Genomic DNA, 18,139 nt, shown 5'->3' with positions numbered 1-18,139 from the left:
CCAGCACACAGTCCAATTAACCCCAAAGCATACAACACAATAATATAAACCAAGTCAATAATTACACATTAAATAAACTGCTAATCAAAATTGTAACTACTTACAACCAACCAGTTAAAACAACCAACCAATTTAAAACCCAACTACAAACGGATTGTTCCTCGCTCCATACATGAATGCCTACAGCTCTGACTCTAACAAATAAGTTCTGAAATCTTGTTTAAATTTGTCCAACTCTGGTTCCATATGAAGGTATAAAGGGAGAGAATTCCACAATCGTGGGGCAAAATGAGAAAATGCCTGAAGCCAAGAGTTTGCCACCTTAGCCCAAGGAACCACAGGAGTCCAGAATCTGCATACTGAGTTCTCCTAAGAGGAGCATGCCACACAACCACCTCTGCCAAATAACTGGGAAAGGAAAGATGCAGGGTCTTAAAAGTCAAGACAAGGAGTTTAAAATGTTCCCTTGCCCTGACAGGCAACCAATCAATGCCCTGCGATAGTGAGAAACGTGGGAATAACAGGGCAAATATAATATAGCACGTACAACACTGTTCTGTACTAGAATAAGAGGATGGAGCGAAGAAGAAGGAAGACCCACCAGGAGGCTATCACAGTAATCCAGGCGGTAAACAACCACAGCATGAACAAGAAGTCCCACTGTCTCAGGGGCCAGGAAATGGTGGATCTGGCGAATGTTCGCAAGATGAAAACTACATATCCTGGCTGTTGCATTCGCAAAGGAGCAAAGTGACAACCCATCATCTACCAGAACCTGGAGATCCATAGCCTCCAAGACAGGGGTTACCTGACAGCCCTGGAGGAGGAGGGGAGAAACACTCAAGGGACGGGCAGGATGATCAGGATGAAAAACCAAGACTTCCGTCTTGTCCACGTTCAACTTTAACTGCTGGGAGGACATCCATGACGAGATGTCTAAAAGGCAACTCATCAAGGAGGTCCAAACCTCAGTATTCAGCTCATGTTAAGACTGGTACACCTGACATCATCAGCATAAATATGACAGCAAAAACCCAAACTAGAAATAAGTGTACCCAAAGAAAGTATAAAGAGAAAAAAGAACAGGGCCCAATACCGAGCCCTATGGGACACCAACAATGAGGGGGAAAGAATGAGAAGTTCTAGAACCCAGGGAAACTGAGAAATTAGAAGAAAACCAAGAAACAGCATTACCAGAAACATCCAAAGATACCAGTCGCGACAACTGAATCCAGTGGTCAAATGCTGCTGATAAATCAAGCAGCACTGGCACTGAAGAACAGTGCCGAGCCTTGGCCACCAGGATATCATTCAAAACTTGAGAGAGTGCCGTCTTAGTTGAATGTCTGGCCTTAAATCCAGACTGAGATGGATCAGTAAGGTCATGACAAGACAAATAAAGGGGCAATTGAGAGAGGGCAACTCTCTCCAGTACTTTGGAAAAAAAAGGAAAGAGAGATATTGGTCAGTAATTAGCACATACAAGAGGGTCAAGCAAAAGTTTTTTCAACAAAGGATGGACAAAGGCATGCTTATAAGAAGCCGGAAAATCACCAGTGCTAAGCGAACAATTCACAAGGCTGGTCAAAGAAGGCAAAAGAGAAGAACCTAAAACAGAATAAAGAAAAGAAGGAAAAGGATCACTAGGGGCTGTAGTTAGAGGGGGAAACAGAAACAATTGTCCGGACCTCCTCCTCTGACACCCAAGAGAAATCAAATCAGTCTTCTGGGGGTCGAGTGTGAAAAGGAGGAGAAGGATTAAGGTCCACTAGGTAAGCCAAACTAATTTTCTGAATCTTCTGAAAAAAATAATTAGCTAAATCATCAACTGAAGGGGATGATGAAACAACTGAAACAGAACTAGACAATAAGCGCTTAAAAGTACTAAAAACCGCCTTGGGTTGTGTACTTGAGTGGAAATAGTGGACTGATTTAAAAAACTGTTTGGCCTTATCTAAATTCGAAAAATGTCTTCCTAGTGCAGATTTCAAAAGATGACCAGAATACTCTGATGGAGCTAGTTTCCGCTGTCGCTCTAAGCGACAGAGCAGTATGCTGATCCCTGAGCTCCTGAGTCAGCCAAGGACAGGCGGGATGAACAGCTGCCTTATGGCAGACTGAGCCAGAGCTGCACTAGTGGCCATTTGAAAAGCCGCAGTCAATTCATCAACTGAACTGACGTGTAAATTATCATTAACAGGCAGGAGCTGTGGCCCCAACCAATCCAGAAATGGCCATAAGGTCTCCTGATCCAGGGCTGATGTAAAACTGGTGGGAGAAATTCCAGACAGGTTTCTCACAGAAATTCATCTGAACAGGCAAAAGAGGGAAAGAAAAATGTGTACAAAAACTCTGCAAGAAAAATGATCAGAAAGGCCACTGCCTAAAACAGCAGCTGAAGAAAACTTTAAACCCCTACAAATAAGCAAACCCAAAGGTCTACCCCCAACATGGACAACACAGTCAAATTATGCATATGCAACACAGAAGAGAAATCCTCCCACAGCTGTGATTCTTGGTGGATGTTAAAATCCCCAGCTATAATACAAGGCAAGTTAATGTCTAGAAAGATCACCTGGTGGAAAATTCATCCAGGAAGTCCGATTCCAATGTTAGATTTGGGGGTGGGAGGTAGGGGGGTAAATCCATGCCAATCTCACTGCAGGTTGTGTTAACAAACCTGAGTGGAGCTCAAAGGAAGTAGGAACATCAGGTCCAGTCTGAAGAATCTGCTTACTGGTGAAGATTGACTTAAATACCACTGCAGCCCCTCCCCCATGCTGCACCAGTGGAGGGGAGTGGGAGCAGGTATAACCTCCTGCAGAGAAGGTAGCCAAGGCCATGGATTCATCCTAAGCAAACCACATCTCCGAAATAAAGGCAATCAAAATAGATTGATCAATAAGATAGTTCAACAATGTATCTGCTTTTCGAGCAAGAGATTGTGCATTCCATACCAGGAAATGAAGAATAAATTGTGAGCTGTCAGATTGTGAAAGAGTTACTAATGTCCGTGAAGTAATTGCCTGCTGCCGTCAAGTAACTCCCTGCTTCATCCTAGGCCTACAAGAGAGCACTGGAACAGACTGAGACTGTAGACGTATCTTGGAGACATGGGGTCAACACTTCAGGAGATCTCAAAAATAACTTCCAGCTCCAGTTAAGGCCACGTCTTCTTTCAAGGCTCTCCCACTGTTATCAACTCCCAGACAGACTTCATAACAGGCTCGTAAAACTTCTCAAATTAGTTTTGAACTTACTTCAAGCCATGCCAACTCTTTTGCCAGCCTGGACTGAAAGTGCACCCGTTGTCTGAATGCCCTGCCTCAGCCTCAACCCCTAATTTACTGCACAACTGTAGATTATTAAAAATTGATATAGATTGGGATGGGGGAGGGGGGGAGGCCTAAATGGCATGAATACACAAATAGTTTGAACTTAAGTCACCTCGCCTACATCTCAGGACCTGGTCGTGTGCTATATTCTCACATTAAGATGTCAGTGAACACACATTAACATATTGCAACATGTGATCTGAAAACTACATGGAGAAAGAGCTTTGTCCACAAACATGTATCCTGAAGACCAGGAAGTGCTAGAGCTCAAGACAGCTAAGTCACGCCCTCTGACTTGCACATCTTTCTTCCTAAATTAAAAGTTCTCAAATTGGAGGCTGCATGTCAGGGTGCGGAGATAAGACACATGCAGGAGGCTGCAGAACAGATGAAAGGAAGGACAGGCACAGGAACCAACCACTTGCATTAGCCTTTCCCAGCAGTACTGGGCTCAGTTGCCAAGTGGGGAGAGGCAGGGCTAGTCCACACATGTTGCTGCCTGAGGCAAAGAACAAGGCAACTCATGGTTTAAACACCCCATGGGTTGCCATGCACAAGTGGGAGAGAGTGGGCGCACTGCCCCCGGTGCGCCTGCCACTCCTGTTTTCAAACAGCAACCTACTGTGTGATCGGTGTGTTTGTAGGTTGTTAGTGTGATGTCTGAACCCAGACACACTGGGGCTGTTTGCACATAACAAGAACCCATTGGTTTAAAAATCAATGGATTGTTGGGGACAGAGCACTGCCTGCAGCTTTAGTGCACAACCCATGATTGGCTCCTCCGTAGATTGTGCTGCGTGATGTGTGAACCCACACCATTGGATTGTTTAGGGGCTAAACAACCCAGTGGTTAACCCAACAACAAACCACGAGTTTGTTTTATTCCTTAACAGATTTTCTACATTAAGAAAAAGGACAGAAGTAGTGGTGGGAAAACATGAGAGGGTTATATGTAGAAGTTGTTGTCGTTTAGACCCCACCATAAATGTCTGTGAATGAGGCAGGGCAATGGTGAGAGAAAAGCCTCATCTGGAAGCACCCTTAAAGGCATTTTGGATGCCAGAGAATCAGCACACTGGCATAGTCCTGTAACCTAAGATTCATATTTTACCTTTAGTATGTGACTATAACTTAGCAGAACAGGCAGGCTCCAAAGAGAGGATGCCCCTGGTAACTGTGGGCATTTATCATGCGCTCATCATTCCCTACTGATGGTTGCTACAGGATCTTTAGACAGTGACATGACTCTCCAGTTTCACTTCTGTGTCTAACCAGCACTTTTGGCAATTTTTTTTAGAGCAGGGAAAATGCAGCATTTAATTGTGAGAGTGAAAGAAAGTGCAATTTCCTCTTGTGTGTTTGTGTTATTCCACTGTACCACAGTGCCTCCTGGAGGTTATGTAGCAGAAAAGCAGGAAAGGAAACGCAACAAAACCAAAAATAGATACAGCAGATTAACAGCTAATTAACAGTCTTGTGTAGAAAAGCGCTGCATCAGAAAAACAAGAAGGATAACTTCCTCTAGTGAACAGTAAAATACTAAATGACCAATGAAATCTAATACACAAATGATGTCAGAATGTAATATTAAAATAATTATGTATTATAAATACTTGGTAGGATTCAATAAACAATAAGAGAAGTTTACAATCAATTACACATCAACTGGGATACAAAGACATCAATAAAATGTTAATGATAAAGAGTCTCCTTGCCTTGTCCAAGTCCATAACTACTGCCAAAAGTGTTTCAAAAATGGCTACTGGTATTCCATCTATACTTTAATGTCATCTCACTGTTTTGAGTTTTAGATATAATTCCCTAAATATGCCAAAGCACTTGTCCTCCATAAATGTGTAGCCTTAATGCGCGTGTGGTGGCATCCAGTGGAATCTGACCACTTGTGAAGACTTCACATTGTGTGGCTAAAAAACCCAGCTCCAAACCCTGAACTACAATTGGAATGGAATGGCCCCCAAAATACAGGTGGTTACCTCCTGCTTAAGAGCCCTGTTTTTGTACACTTTAATGACTTCCAGCCTAACAATCTCACCACAAAATTGACTGAAGATGGAGATGGGCTAAATACTTTGTAGTAAGAGATCACTTTGTTGGGTTTTTTAACATGGGAAACAAGAGTAGTCCTAGGGAATTTGACATTTAATATTTGACAAAACATATTTGACAAAATACTGATATTTGACAAAATATTTGACATTTAATCAAATGGTGGACGCCAACCTACTTTGCTAATATACATGATGTTACTCTTATTATGGATTGTTAAATCCTAAGTAGGGGGAAACTTCACTTTCTCCATCAAAAATCATGAAACAAGTTTTGGAATCATGAGGTTCAGCAAGCATAATGAATTTACGCCAGTCTGCTGGTATTTGAGGATTACATTGCTACCATGTCTTCAAACTTACAAGACAGCTAGAACGTTACTGGTGTTTTGTGATAAGCCAACAGCAAGGTGTTCCTATTTACATTTAAATTGTTTATTTTCAAGCATTTGTTTGAGCAGTCATCCAACAACCATGTTCTCATTTGTTTTTACATTTTGTTAATAGACAGTAATAGATACAAAATGCCATGTTTGTGGGCGTGCTCTTGTAGCATTTCCCCTTAAATAGCAGCATGGTAGGAGAATGTTCAGTGAGCTAACACTGAGGTGTGGGGCTAAAACTGACCATATGGTAATTCTGATGACAGGACTAATCTTGACAAATTAGCCGCCTGTCATGTGAACTAAACGCTACTTGGGTGCAAGGCAAACAACTTAGCCTCTTTTTGGCCTAATGGCAGTATACCACCTTGTAAACAAGTCTACAAATGTTACTAATCCACAAACATTTTTCTAGCACATGAACTCATACATATTGTCAGGGTGGAAACTGAGCCCATAGAGCCTCAGAGCCGTTCTGATTCTGAGGAGGAACAGCAATCCGTGGGAGAGGAGCCAGCTCATCTCTCACAAGCACAGCAGCTGGCAGAGATTCCTCCTGCCAGCATTCCTGGGATAGATAGTGACCTTGGCAGTGAGAGAGCTCTGGAGGGGGGCTTGCTGGACGCTCGGCGCAGACGCGGGGAGCGACGACAGATGGAGGGCGCAGAAAGGAGGCGTAGTGGTCGTTTGGCGCGCAAACAACGGTCGCGTCCCGAGGACCCAAGGGAAAGAGGGAGGATCTCTCCCTAGCCCATAAGTTCAGGGTCTTCCCGTGATTCTCCTTCAAACGGGGACCAACTGCCTTACCTGGAGCTTAGGCTACTCTGCTATCTTTCCCCAGTGCTGTTCCTTGCTTTGGCGCTAGCGACTAGTACTCTGAAAAAATCATAAAGTAATAAAGGAATAAAGTCTCGGAAAGAATTCCTTGTTGTCTGTGTCCTGAGTTGGCTATTGGTGGGGACTGCAAGAGGCAGGTAGGGCGCTCCTGACACATATTTTATTAGTTATGTGTGATACACAGAGATGGCCTGAAAAAAAGAGGAAAAAATCAACTCTCTTTTTGTTTATGAAGGGTGTCATGTATGGATGCCTGAAGGCAATTCTTACCTGCTATCAAGCAAATAGTTATTGACAAGCTTGCACTACAAGGAGACAGTATGGAACATTATTATTAACCATTATTATGTGGTTAATAATAGAGTTCCATGAGTTTAAGGTGCACCTAAGAGTTCAAGGTGGCTTATATGCAGTATTTGCCATTTTAGCTTCATAACAATAGCCCTCTAAGGTAGGTTAAACTGAGTGAATGGCCAAGGTCAACCACTGACGTTCACGGCTGCATGGGGATTTGAACCCAGTTCTCCCAGTCCAAGTCTGGCACACCCTCCTTTTCACCTTACTGGTTTTCCATGTGGCCCCCTCCAGTCCTCCTGTCTTCTGTGAAAGCAATGCTCAAACTCCTCCTGGTGAATTTATGACACTACATCATGGCTGTGAAAATTCAGCTACTCCTGAAGCTTGTTTAGTTCTCATAAATTGTACAGCTGGAAGGATGTGTAGATTACCTCTGTCAGGGGTGTGCACACTTCAAGCCTGCGGGATCTACTTTGATTGTTGTTTTTACAAGAATCTGGATATCCACCAACCCAAGCCTGATGCAAAAGACATACATTTAGAATCAAAGAATTCTAAACCTTCAGCCCACACAAAAATTCCCTCCTGGTTGCCCGAAGTTTTCCTAATTTCAGCAGTATGATTTAGGGTAGAATGGGGTCACTTTGTTGCTGTTAATGTTAAACAATTGGGAGCCAGAAATCCTTGCTGATCAACTGCAAATTACCCAGAGATCTACCAGTAGATCCAGATCTTCCTTCTTCCCACTCCTGATCAATGTTACCATCACCTCTCATACTCATAGGCATGGCAGACAACTCCGGTTTAAGCATAATGCGCAGACTGCCATGAGTACTCAGAGGCCACAATCTATTCCAGACTTTGTCATGCTTAAGAACACTGATGTTTAATTATGCTTAAGAACGCTGAACATTCAGTATGTTTGCGCTGCATTTTGGCCTCTGTCTTTAGATCAGTCACCCAGTTAAATAGTATGCCTGGCACTTTATAACAAGCAACCAATTACAAGCTGGAAAATACTGCATTTTAGGAGAAATGAAAGAGTCTCCCTTGTAAACTCCTAATTTTCATACCACAAGTTGATACTTCCAGGGTTGGAGTGAATGTCATCTGACTGGCAGGGGCTGCTCAACAAATCAGAGAGGCTCCCCCCACCCCAGGCTTTCCCCCCCTTTCTCCTTCTATAAAATCCTAGAAGGTTGGATGCTAAAAGACCAGCAGCTTATGAAAAACCTTTCTTCTTTTTATGTTTTTTTTTTTTTTTAATCTCCTTTTCTCCTTTTGATACTGAGAGAGATCTCTTTTGGCATTGGAGGATCAACAACTTACTGGATATCCAGACTAATTTATAAAGGAAATAATTTGGATAAACCAGCAAAAGATATCAGAATAACACATAGTAGAGCGAATGCCTGGGAGATGCCTACAGATCAAGTAGAAATACGAAATCCAGGAAAGGCTCTCTAAAAGAGACTCCGACGGGAGCTACGAAATTATCAGTGAAAGCAACATCTATAAGCAAGGAAGAGGTACCTGAGCAGAAGCAAGATATACAAAAGGTGGCCTTGGATGAACAAACACAGAATATTATAGATGCTATAAGCAAAAAGATGGAGGCTTTTGAACTACGCATAGAACAAAGGATGGGCACCTTTGAACAATGTATAGAAAAATGGATGGAAAGACAAGTAGTGGAAATAAAGGAGGAGATTAAAGACACGAAGGAAGAATTAAGAGAAGAATTTAAGAAATTAGATGATGCATTAAATCAAAGAACAGAAGAATTTAAAATAATGACAGAGTGGAAGTACTGGAAAATAATGCAGAAATTGTAACTACAGAGTTAGAACGTGAGCTGGATGCCTTAGCTTGGCTTGAGCTTAAAGACAAGGAACGCTCATTATGTTTTAGAGGGGTCATGGAAAGTTATGGCAGTGCAGAACCTGATCTCAGAACAGAATTGGTAAAGACTATAGCAGCCTTTTTGAGTAAAGAAGAGAAACCCATGGAAATGGAAATAGATCGAGATTACAGACTGAATTCGACATATGCAAAAACAAAAGGTCTACCCAGACATGGAACAACCAAGTGGTTCAAAATTGGGAAAGGAGTATGACAAGGCTGCATATTGTCACCCTGCTTATTTAACTTATATGCAGAGTACATCATGAGAAATGCTGGGTTGGATGAATCAGAGGTCGGAATTAAGATTGCTGGGAGAATTATCAACACCCTCCGATATGCAGACGATACCACCCTAATGGCAGAAAGCGAAGAGGATCTAAAGAGCCCCTTGTTGAGGGTGAAAGAGGAGAGTGCAAAAGCTGGTTTGAAACTCAACTTTACAAAAACTAAGATCATGGCATCTGGCCCTGTCACTTCCTGGCATATAGAAGGGGAAGAAATGGAAGCAGTGACAGATTTTACTTTCTTGGGCTCCAAGATCACTGCAGACGGTGACTGTAGCCATGAAATTAAAAGACGCTTGCTCCTTGGGAGGAAAGCTATGGCAAACCTAGACAGCATAGTAAGAAGCAGAGACATCACCTTGCTGACAAAGGTCTGTCTAATCAAAGCTGTGGTTTTCCCAGTAGTAATGTATGGCTGTGAGAGCTGGACTATAAGGAAGGCTGAGCGCCGAAGAATGGATGCTTTCGAACTGTGGTGCTGGAGAAGACTCTTACGAGTCCCCTGGGCTGCAAGGAGGTCCAATCAGTCAATCCTAAAGGAAATCAACCCTGAGTGCTCATTGGAAGGACAGATAATGAAGGTGAAGCTCCAATATTTTGGCCACCTAATGCGAAGAGAAAACTCCCTGGAAAAGACCCTGATGCTGGGAAAGACTGAAGGCAAAAGGAGAAGGGGACGGCAGAGGATGAGATGGCTAGATAGCATCACGGATGCAATGAATATGAACTTGAGCACACTCCGGGAGAGAGCGCAGGACAGGAAGGCCTGGCGTGCTATGGTCCATGGGGTCACGAAGAGTCGGACACGACTGAACGACTGAACAACAACAAATATAACTGTTGTATTATTTCTTGCTCTGGTTTTAGTATTTTGGTGTTTTCATATTTGATTGGAAGTGATATTTTAAATTGCTTTCATTTTGTTCTTGTTGTGAGCTGCCTTAAGCTTTTCCGGGGAGGAAATGGGATATACTTGTTTTAAATGAGTGATTAAATAAACAACATTTTGTCCCAGGTCCCACTTGTCCTGGCTAATAGTTAGTGAAGGTGCAATCTGAGGCCTGTTTAGAGAAAATAGTCCTGCAACTCCCATGGCTGGCTGGGGCATGCTGGGACTTGTAAGGTTATTTTCTGTCTAAATGTGCATTGGATTGCACCTTGATAGACCTATCTCCCATGTCTATTTGTCCAATCCCCCTTTTAAAAGCCAGTGTGGCGTAGTGGTGAGAGTGTTGGTCTGGGAGCCAGGAGATCCGGGTTTTAGTCCCCACTCAGCCATGGAAGCTCACTGGGAAGCTCACTCATCACCAATGCAATGAATATTGGACTTGAGCACGCTCCGGGAGAGAGTGCAGGACAGGGAGGCCTGGTGTGCTATGGTCCATGGGGTCACGAAGAGTCGAACACGACTGAAGACTGAACAACAACAACTACCCAGAGATATTATTGACCATTTTGTAAAGAAAACTACAAGGGATTCAATTATCCGGAAACACTATAAAACTACATTGAAGATGGTGGGCAAAGAGATTATCGTCATGAAATAAATTCCTGGAAGATTTCTGAGGAAAAGGAGAGATTATACATTTTTAACAACAATCTTGAAACAGAAAAAGATCATGTTTAGATAGGAATTCCTAGAAGGTGTGGTCTTCTCTTACAGAGAACAGAAATTTAAGTTGAACTCAGTTCAAAAAGCAAGAGAGTTCCTTCGAACTTATGGAAAAGATTGGACAGACTTACAACCTGATGTACAAGAAGAGGACAGCACTCAGGGTGCAACAGGTGGAAATAAAGAAAGTATCTTAACCTTATATTTTCTAAAAAATGGAGTATAAATTTTTAACTTGGAACATTAATGGGGCGAATGCTCCTCAAAAGAGAAAGAAAATATTTTACTATTTACAAAAATTGAAACAAGATATAATATGCTTACAAGAAACCCATATTAAGAAAGAAGATATCAAATATTTAATTAATAAAAAACTAGGTGAAGAGTTTATAACTGCAAGCCGAAAAAAGAAAAATGGAGTAGTTTTATATATTAAGCCACATTTGGGACCGGAATTGGTATTGTCAGATGAACAAGGTCATTTTGTGGGAGCTAAAATTATACTGAATGGTGTATCAACGTTGATTTTAGGAGTTTATGCACCTAATGACAACAAAGTGGAATTTTATGAGGATGTCTTATCCAAACTCGTGGATCTAACTTTTGACAGTTGGTGTTTAATGGAAGATTGGAATGGGGTGATTGCACCTCAAATGGATAGAATATTGGAGAAAAAAATAAAGCATAATCAAGGGAAATTACCTAAAAGTTTCTTTGAATTGATGGACAATTTGGCTTTAGTAGATGTATGGAGAGATAAAATGGAAACTCAAAAGAATATACATATTTTTCAGAATGACATAAATCTTTTTCAAGGATTGATATGATTTTGACAACTAAAGAGCTTGCTACAAAGATTGGCAAAATACAAGTCCTACCAAGATCATTTTCGGACCATAACCCTATCTCTATGTCATTTGTGAAAAGAAGCACTGCCGTGATTACTCGAAGCCAACATGGATTTGTCAAAAACAAGTCCTGCCAGACAAATCTGATCTCATTTTTTGATCAAGTCACCTCCCTTGTAGACCGTGGGAATGCTGTAGACATCATATACCTCGACTTCAGCAAAGCGTTCGACAAAGTGTCCCATGATCTCCTGATGAGCAAACTAGCTCAAAGTGGGCTAGATGAAACAACGATCCGGTGGATCCACAGTTGGCTACAGAATCGGACTCAAAGAGTGCTTCTCAATGGGACCTTCTCAAACTGGGGAGAGGTAACGAGTGGGGTACCGCAGGGCTCAGTCCTGGGCCCAGTGCTCTTCAACATTTTTATTAATGACTTGGAGGAGGAGGTGCAGGGAATGCTGATCAAATTTGCAGATGACACAAAACTGGGAGGCATAGCTAATACTTTGGAAGACAGAAACAAAATTCAAAGTGATCTGGATAGACTGGAGCGCTGGGCAGAAAACAACAGAATGACTTTTAATAGGGATACATGCCAAGTTCTGCACCTAGGAAAAAGAAACCAAATGCACAGTTACAAGATGGGGGATACGTGGCTCAACCACACTACAAGCGAGAAGGATCTTGGAATTGTTGTCGATCACAAGCTGAATATAAGCCAACAATGTGAAGTGGCTGCAAAAAAGGCAAATGCTATTTTGGGCTGCATTAATAGAAGCATAGCTTCCAAATCCCAGGAAGTACTAGTTCCCCTCTACTCAGCACTGGTTAGGCCTCATCTGGAGTACTGTGTCCAGTTCTGGGCACCACACTTTAAGAAGGATGCAGACAAACTGGAGAGGGTTCAGAGGAGGGCAACAAAGATGTTCAGGGGACTGGAAACAAAGCCCTATGAAGAGAGACTGAAAGAACTGGGCATGTTTAGCCTTGAGAAGAGAAGACTGAGGGGGGAGATATGATAGCACTCTTCAAGTACTTGAAAGGTAGTCACAGAGAAGAAGGCCAGGATCTCTTCTTGATCATCCCAGAGTGCAGGACACGGAATAATGGGCTCAAGTTACAGGAAGCCAGATTCCGGCTGAACATCAGGAAAAATTTCCTGACTGTTAGAGCAATACGACAATGGAACCAATTACCTGGGGAGGTGGTGGGCTCTCCCACACTGGAGGCGTTCAAGATGAGGCTGGACAGCCATTTGTCAGGGATGCTCTGACTTGGACTCCTGCATTGAGCAGGGGGTTGGACTCGATGGCCTTGTAGGCCCCTTCCAACCCTACTGTTCTATTCTATTCTGTTCTGTTCTATTCTATTCTATTTTAGATGGAGATTGAATGAAATGATATTTCAAAATAAAAGTATTGTGGATGACACAATAGAGAATTTTTTGAATTGAATCTGGACAAGGGAACAAATATCTGAACAGTATGGGATGCAAGTAAGGCCTGTATGAGAGGTTATTTTACACAACAAAACACACAACTCAAAAAGAAAAGAGAAGAGAAGAGAAGAGAAGGTACAAAATATTCTAAAACAGATAAAGGAGAAAGAAGAATTCCTAAAGAAAAAAACGTGAAAGGCAAGTGTCCTATGACAGCTTAAATAACTCCAGCAACAATTGTCGATGTTAACAGTCCAAGATGTGCAAAAAAAATTAAGCTTTGTAAATCAAAGAAATTTTGAATTTGCTAATAAACCAGGAAGATGGTTGGCCTATAAAGTCAGAAAGGAAAAAGAAAAGAAAACAATTGTGAAAATAAGCGAAAGCGGATTAGAATTAACCGATAATGTGGCAATTCAGAAAGCCTTTTATCAATATTATTCAAATTTGTATAAAAGACAGGATATCTCCCCAGAATTAATGGATAAATATATTCATAAACAAAATTTACCAAAAATTACTAAGGAATAAAAACGAATGATGAATGGCCCAATAACAGTAAATGAAATGGTGGAAGCAATAAAAAAAATTAAATTGGGAAAAACTCCAGGACCAGATGGAATATCAGGATTATATTATAAGAAGTGTGAAGAAGAAATTTTACAACCGTTGAAAAATATGATGAACAATATTTTAGAAAAGGGGGAGATACCGGAAACATGGAAAACAGCATATATAACATTAATACCTAAAGAAGGACAGGATTTAACCTTGACAAAAAACTACAGACCAATCTCATTATTAAACAATGATTATAAGATATTTGCAACAATTCTGGCCAAAAGGCTCAAGAAAATATTGCAGGAGTTTGTATATGAGGACCAAAGTGGTTTCTTGCCAAGGAGACAGATGAGAGATAATGTAAGAACGGTCTTGAATGTGGTGGAATATTTGGAAAAACATCCAGAAAAACAAGCAGCTCTGATCTTTTTAGATGCAGAGAAAGCATTTGATAATCTCAGTCGGAAATTTTTAATTAAGACCTTAGAAGAACTGGACTTTATAAAATCGGTGAAATCGGTATATACCGATCAAAAGGCTCAAATAATTATAAATGGAGATCTGGCTAAATCTTGCAAGATACAAAGAGGAACAAGACAAGGCTGCCCATTGTCACCACTATTGTTTATATTGGTTCTAGAATTATTGAACAGAGATATAAAACAAGATGACCAAATTACAGGAATAAAGATTAAAAAGGAGAAATATAAGCTGAGGGCTTTTGCAGATGACTTGGTATTTATGTTGGTTTAAAGAACCTTTAAAGGGAATTGAAATTTTAATGAACAAATTAAAATAATTCGGAGCAGTAGCAAGGTTCAAAGTTAATAAACAGAAAACAAAAATTTTAACAAAAAATATGAACGTTCAAGAAAAAAAAGTTGATGGATAAGACTGGCTTCCAAATTGAAAATAAAATAAAATATTTTGGAGTCCTTTTGACAAATATGAATTGTATGTTTTTTCAAAATAATTATGTTAAAGTGTGGAATGAAATTAAACAAGACATTAAAATGGAAAAAATTACAACTATCACTTTTGGGAAGAATTGCAACGATCAAAATGAATGTACTACCTAGAATGTTATTTTTGTTTCAAATGATACCCATTATTACATCAGATTTACCTTTTAAGCAGTGGCAGAGAGATATAACGAAGTTTATATGGCAAGCAAAAAACCAAGAGTTAAAATTAAAATTTTATAAGATGCAAAGGAAAGAGGTGGTTTGGGATTACCAGATTTTAAAACCTATTTTTCTTTTCTGCTTGCTGCTTGATGTGGATGAAGAAATGGGTGACGTTGAAAAATAGAAGACTTTTAGAACTAGAAGGACATGAATTAAGATACAGGTGGCATGGTTATTTGTGGCACAATAAAACAAAAGTGAATGTAGATTTTAATAATCACTATATAAGAAGGGCTGTATTAAGAAATTGGAATAAATATAAATTAGGGTTCTATCAAAAAATACCACATTGGATATCTTCACAAGAAGCAATGCATAGAAGAGAATTTGATAGTACGCATAAATGGATAAGATATAATGATTTACTGGAACTGTCACAAGGGGAATATAAGTTAAAATCAAGGGAAAGCTTATTGGAAGAAGGTAATGTATGTCAGTGGTTTTCATATTTGCAGCTTAAAGAAAGGTTTAAAATAGATGAGAAAAATGGTGGATTAGTACAAACAGAATCTGAGTTTGAAACAGCACTGTGTACAAATGATGAACATGTTATTCCTAAACTGTATAAATTACTGTTAAGGTATGAGACAGAGGATGAACAAGTAAAAGATTGTATGATAAAATGGGCACAAAATGTTGGTCATATCAATGGAAGAATGGGAAAATATGTGGGGAAAAGATTTAAAATTTACTTTATGTACAAGTGTTAAAGAGAACTTTTATAAGATGATGTATAGATGGTATATGTCGCTGTTTAAATTATCTAAAATGTATAAAGGTGTTTCTGGAAAATGTTGGAAATGTGAAGACCAAGAGGGAACGTTTTATCATTTATGGTGGACTTGTAAAAAAGCTAAAACATTTTGGAAATGAATACAGTCTTTAGCTCAAAGAATATTAAAGACTACTATAGAACTAAAGCCAGAAACTTTTTTATTGGGACTAACGGATAAATATGTAAAAGAGAAGGGGGCAACCCTCTTTCTCTACATGACAACAGCTGCAAGGTTATTGTATGCACAAAAGTGGAAGAATGAAACACTACCAACTGTGAGCGAGTGGATCATGAAAATGATGGAACTGGCAGAGATGGCAAAACTTACTATTATAATTAAAGAAGGGTCAACAACTAAATTTATGTTAGATTGGAAACCTTTTATAGAATTTGTACAAGAAATAGAGAAAAATGATATCTATGTATGTGGATTTTGAACTTTGAGATGGTTGATTCTCTTTTTTCTGTTGTTGTTAAAATTAGGAGAAAGGAGATAATGTCTGTGAACTCAATGTATAATATACAACTAAGACAAGAACTAAAGAATAATAATAATAAACATTTGTTGTGTAAGGGGAGCCAAAGATAGATATCTTACAATCTTAAGAGATATTTTAGTATATGTGTACTGTTGTTGTGTTTCTGTTGTTGTTGTTGTTGTTGTTTTTCTTTAAAAATAAAAATAAAAAGACATATAAAAAAAGGTAAAATCCTAGAAGGTTTTCTTCAGTGTCTTGCCAAAAATCACTCTCCTTCTCTCCCCCTTCCCACCATGCTCCATATTAAGTACTTCCTTAAACCAACAATCATCACAGGAACACAGTGTTCCACCTGCCTTGAAGCTGCCAAAGCAGTGAACAATCTCCCCCCCCCCTCACCCTGCATTACTTATTTCCTTAAACAATCATTACAGGAACACAGTGTTCTCGCTGCCCTGCTGCGATCAATCGAAGCTTCGAAGCTCTGACATTAAGGCTCTCCAAATGCATTATTTCAATTCATGGGCATCTCAGTAACTTCGGGAGTGCGCATTTTGGGAACAAGCCTCATTGACCATAATGGGAGTTACTTCTGAGTAGACACACATATGGTTGTGCTGGGAAAGACAGGGAGGGGAAACAAAGAGATGGGAAACCAGCCCCCTTTTTACTCCAATGCTGTGCAGGAACGAAGGTGTGAATTAGTTACTTCTGAAGGGAATAAACCAAACTATGGAGAATCGCAGCTTCAGGAAAGCACTTTACAGTCTTTAGGGAAGTAGTGCTTTAAAATGTGCTATTTCCATTGAGGGGGCTCTCTGTAAATGCAGGTGTGTGCATTCAGAGGACAAGCCTCACTGAGCACAATGGGAGTTACTTCTGGGTAGACACTAATTGGTTTGTGCTGGGAAACACAGGGGCAGGAAACACCCCTTGACCAGAGTCATGGTAAAAGGCACACCCCTGGGCAAGGCTTGCACACCCGAGGTAAATGTAGGGGTTGGGGCACACAACAACTATACCACGGAGAACGCAAGGAAAAGAATCGGACTTTAAGAGGGTGTCCTCACCAGTGAGTTATTCCAAGCTGGTTGCATTTGGAGATTGTTAGGGATACATGGTCATGGCCATCCAGCAGCCACCCTGGAGCTTATTAGGGGGGGGAAACGGATTTCCTGAGATTGCTTAAAGTCTCAGTGGCCAAAGAATGCTGGGTGTCTATTGAGGAAGGGATGGAAAACCAGGGGAAGGTAGTAGAATGGAGTATCCTGGGGAAAGGCGTGGCTGGCTGGAACCCAAACCATGCTGGAAATATACCCAAAGCATAGCAGAGCTGGCCATGGTGATACATGCCTTGGTTACATCACATCTGGATTACTGTAATGCGCTCTACACAGAGCAACCTTTGAAGAGAACTCAGAAACTACCGTTGATCCATAACATGGCAGCCTGATTGTGAACAGGGGCTGCAAATAGGGAGCATGTGACTCCCTAACTGAAACAGCTGCACTGGTTTCCAGTTTGTTTCTGGGCACAATTCAAAGACCCTGGAGATTATGATCTTATGGTTTAGGACCTTGTTATCTGAATGGCAGGGTTCTCCCATACCAGCCTTATTAATCTTTGGAGGTTCCCAGAGATACACTTGACCAGTGAGAGGGCCTTTTCTGTGGCTATGCCTAGACTTTGAAACTTCCTCTTGAGGGAGGTTCATCTTGCCCCATCTTCCTATACGTTGGTGAAAACCTTCCTTTTTAGGTTTTAGGAAGGCATTTGGGTTGTTAACAGCTTTTATTGAACTGGCTTTAACTGAAAAGGATTTAAAATGACATATATAACTGTTGTATTATTTCTTGCTCTGGTTTTAGTATTTTGGTGTTTTCATATTTGATTGGAAGTGATATTTTAAATTCATCCCCTTCATGGATCACTGCCTTGTTGTGGCGAAGGGGCTTGCGTAACTCAGTGAAGCCATAAGCTATGCCGTGCAGGGCCACCCAAGATGGACAGGTCATGGCAGAGAGTTCTGACAAAATGTGGTCCACTGGAGAAGGAAATGGCAACCCACTCCAGTATTCTTGCCAAGAAAACCCCATGGAACGTATCACAAGGCTAAAAGAGATGACGCC

General features: G+C 40.7%; 1 protein-coding gene across 1 annotated transcript in view; it reads right to left on the bottom strand.

Moving 5' to 3' along the window:
- The window catches only part of LOC146357850 (uncharacterized), a 43,104-nt gene extending 35,671 nt beyond the window's left edge, over positions 1 to 7,433 (bottom strand). Inside the window, exon 1 of the mRNA XM_084828597.1 lies at positions 7,350 to 7,433. The gene's annotated coding sequence lies outside the window, so the exon portion shown is untranslated. The remainder of the gene's footprint in view (positions 1 to 7,349) is intronic.
- Positions 7,434 to 18,139: the final 10,706 nt, after the last annotated feature.

The sequence above is a fragment of the Heloderma suspectum genome, chromosome 1, assembly GCF_057233095.1.
Source record: "Heloderma suspectum isolate Gila_16-S chromosome 1, 16-S_ref, whole genome shotgun sequence".
Classification (NCBI taxonomy): domain Eukaryota; kingdom Metazoa; phylum Chordata; class Lepidosauria; order Squamata; family Helodermatidae; genus Heloderma; species Heloderma suspectum.
Note: the sequence above shows the minus strand (reverse complement) of the source record. Positions and strands in the feature narration are given on the sequence as shown.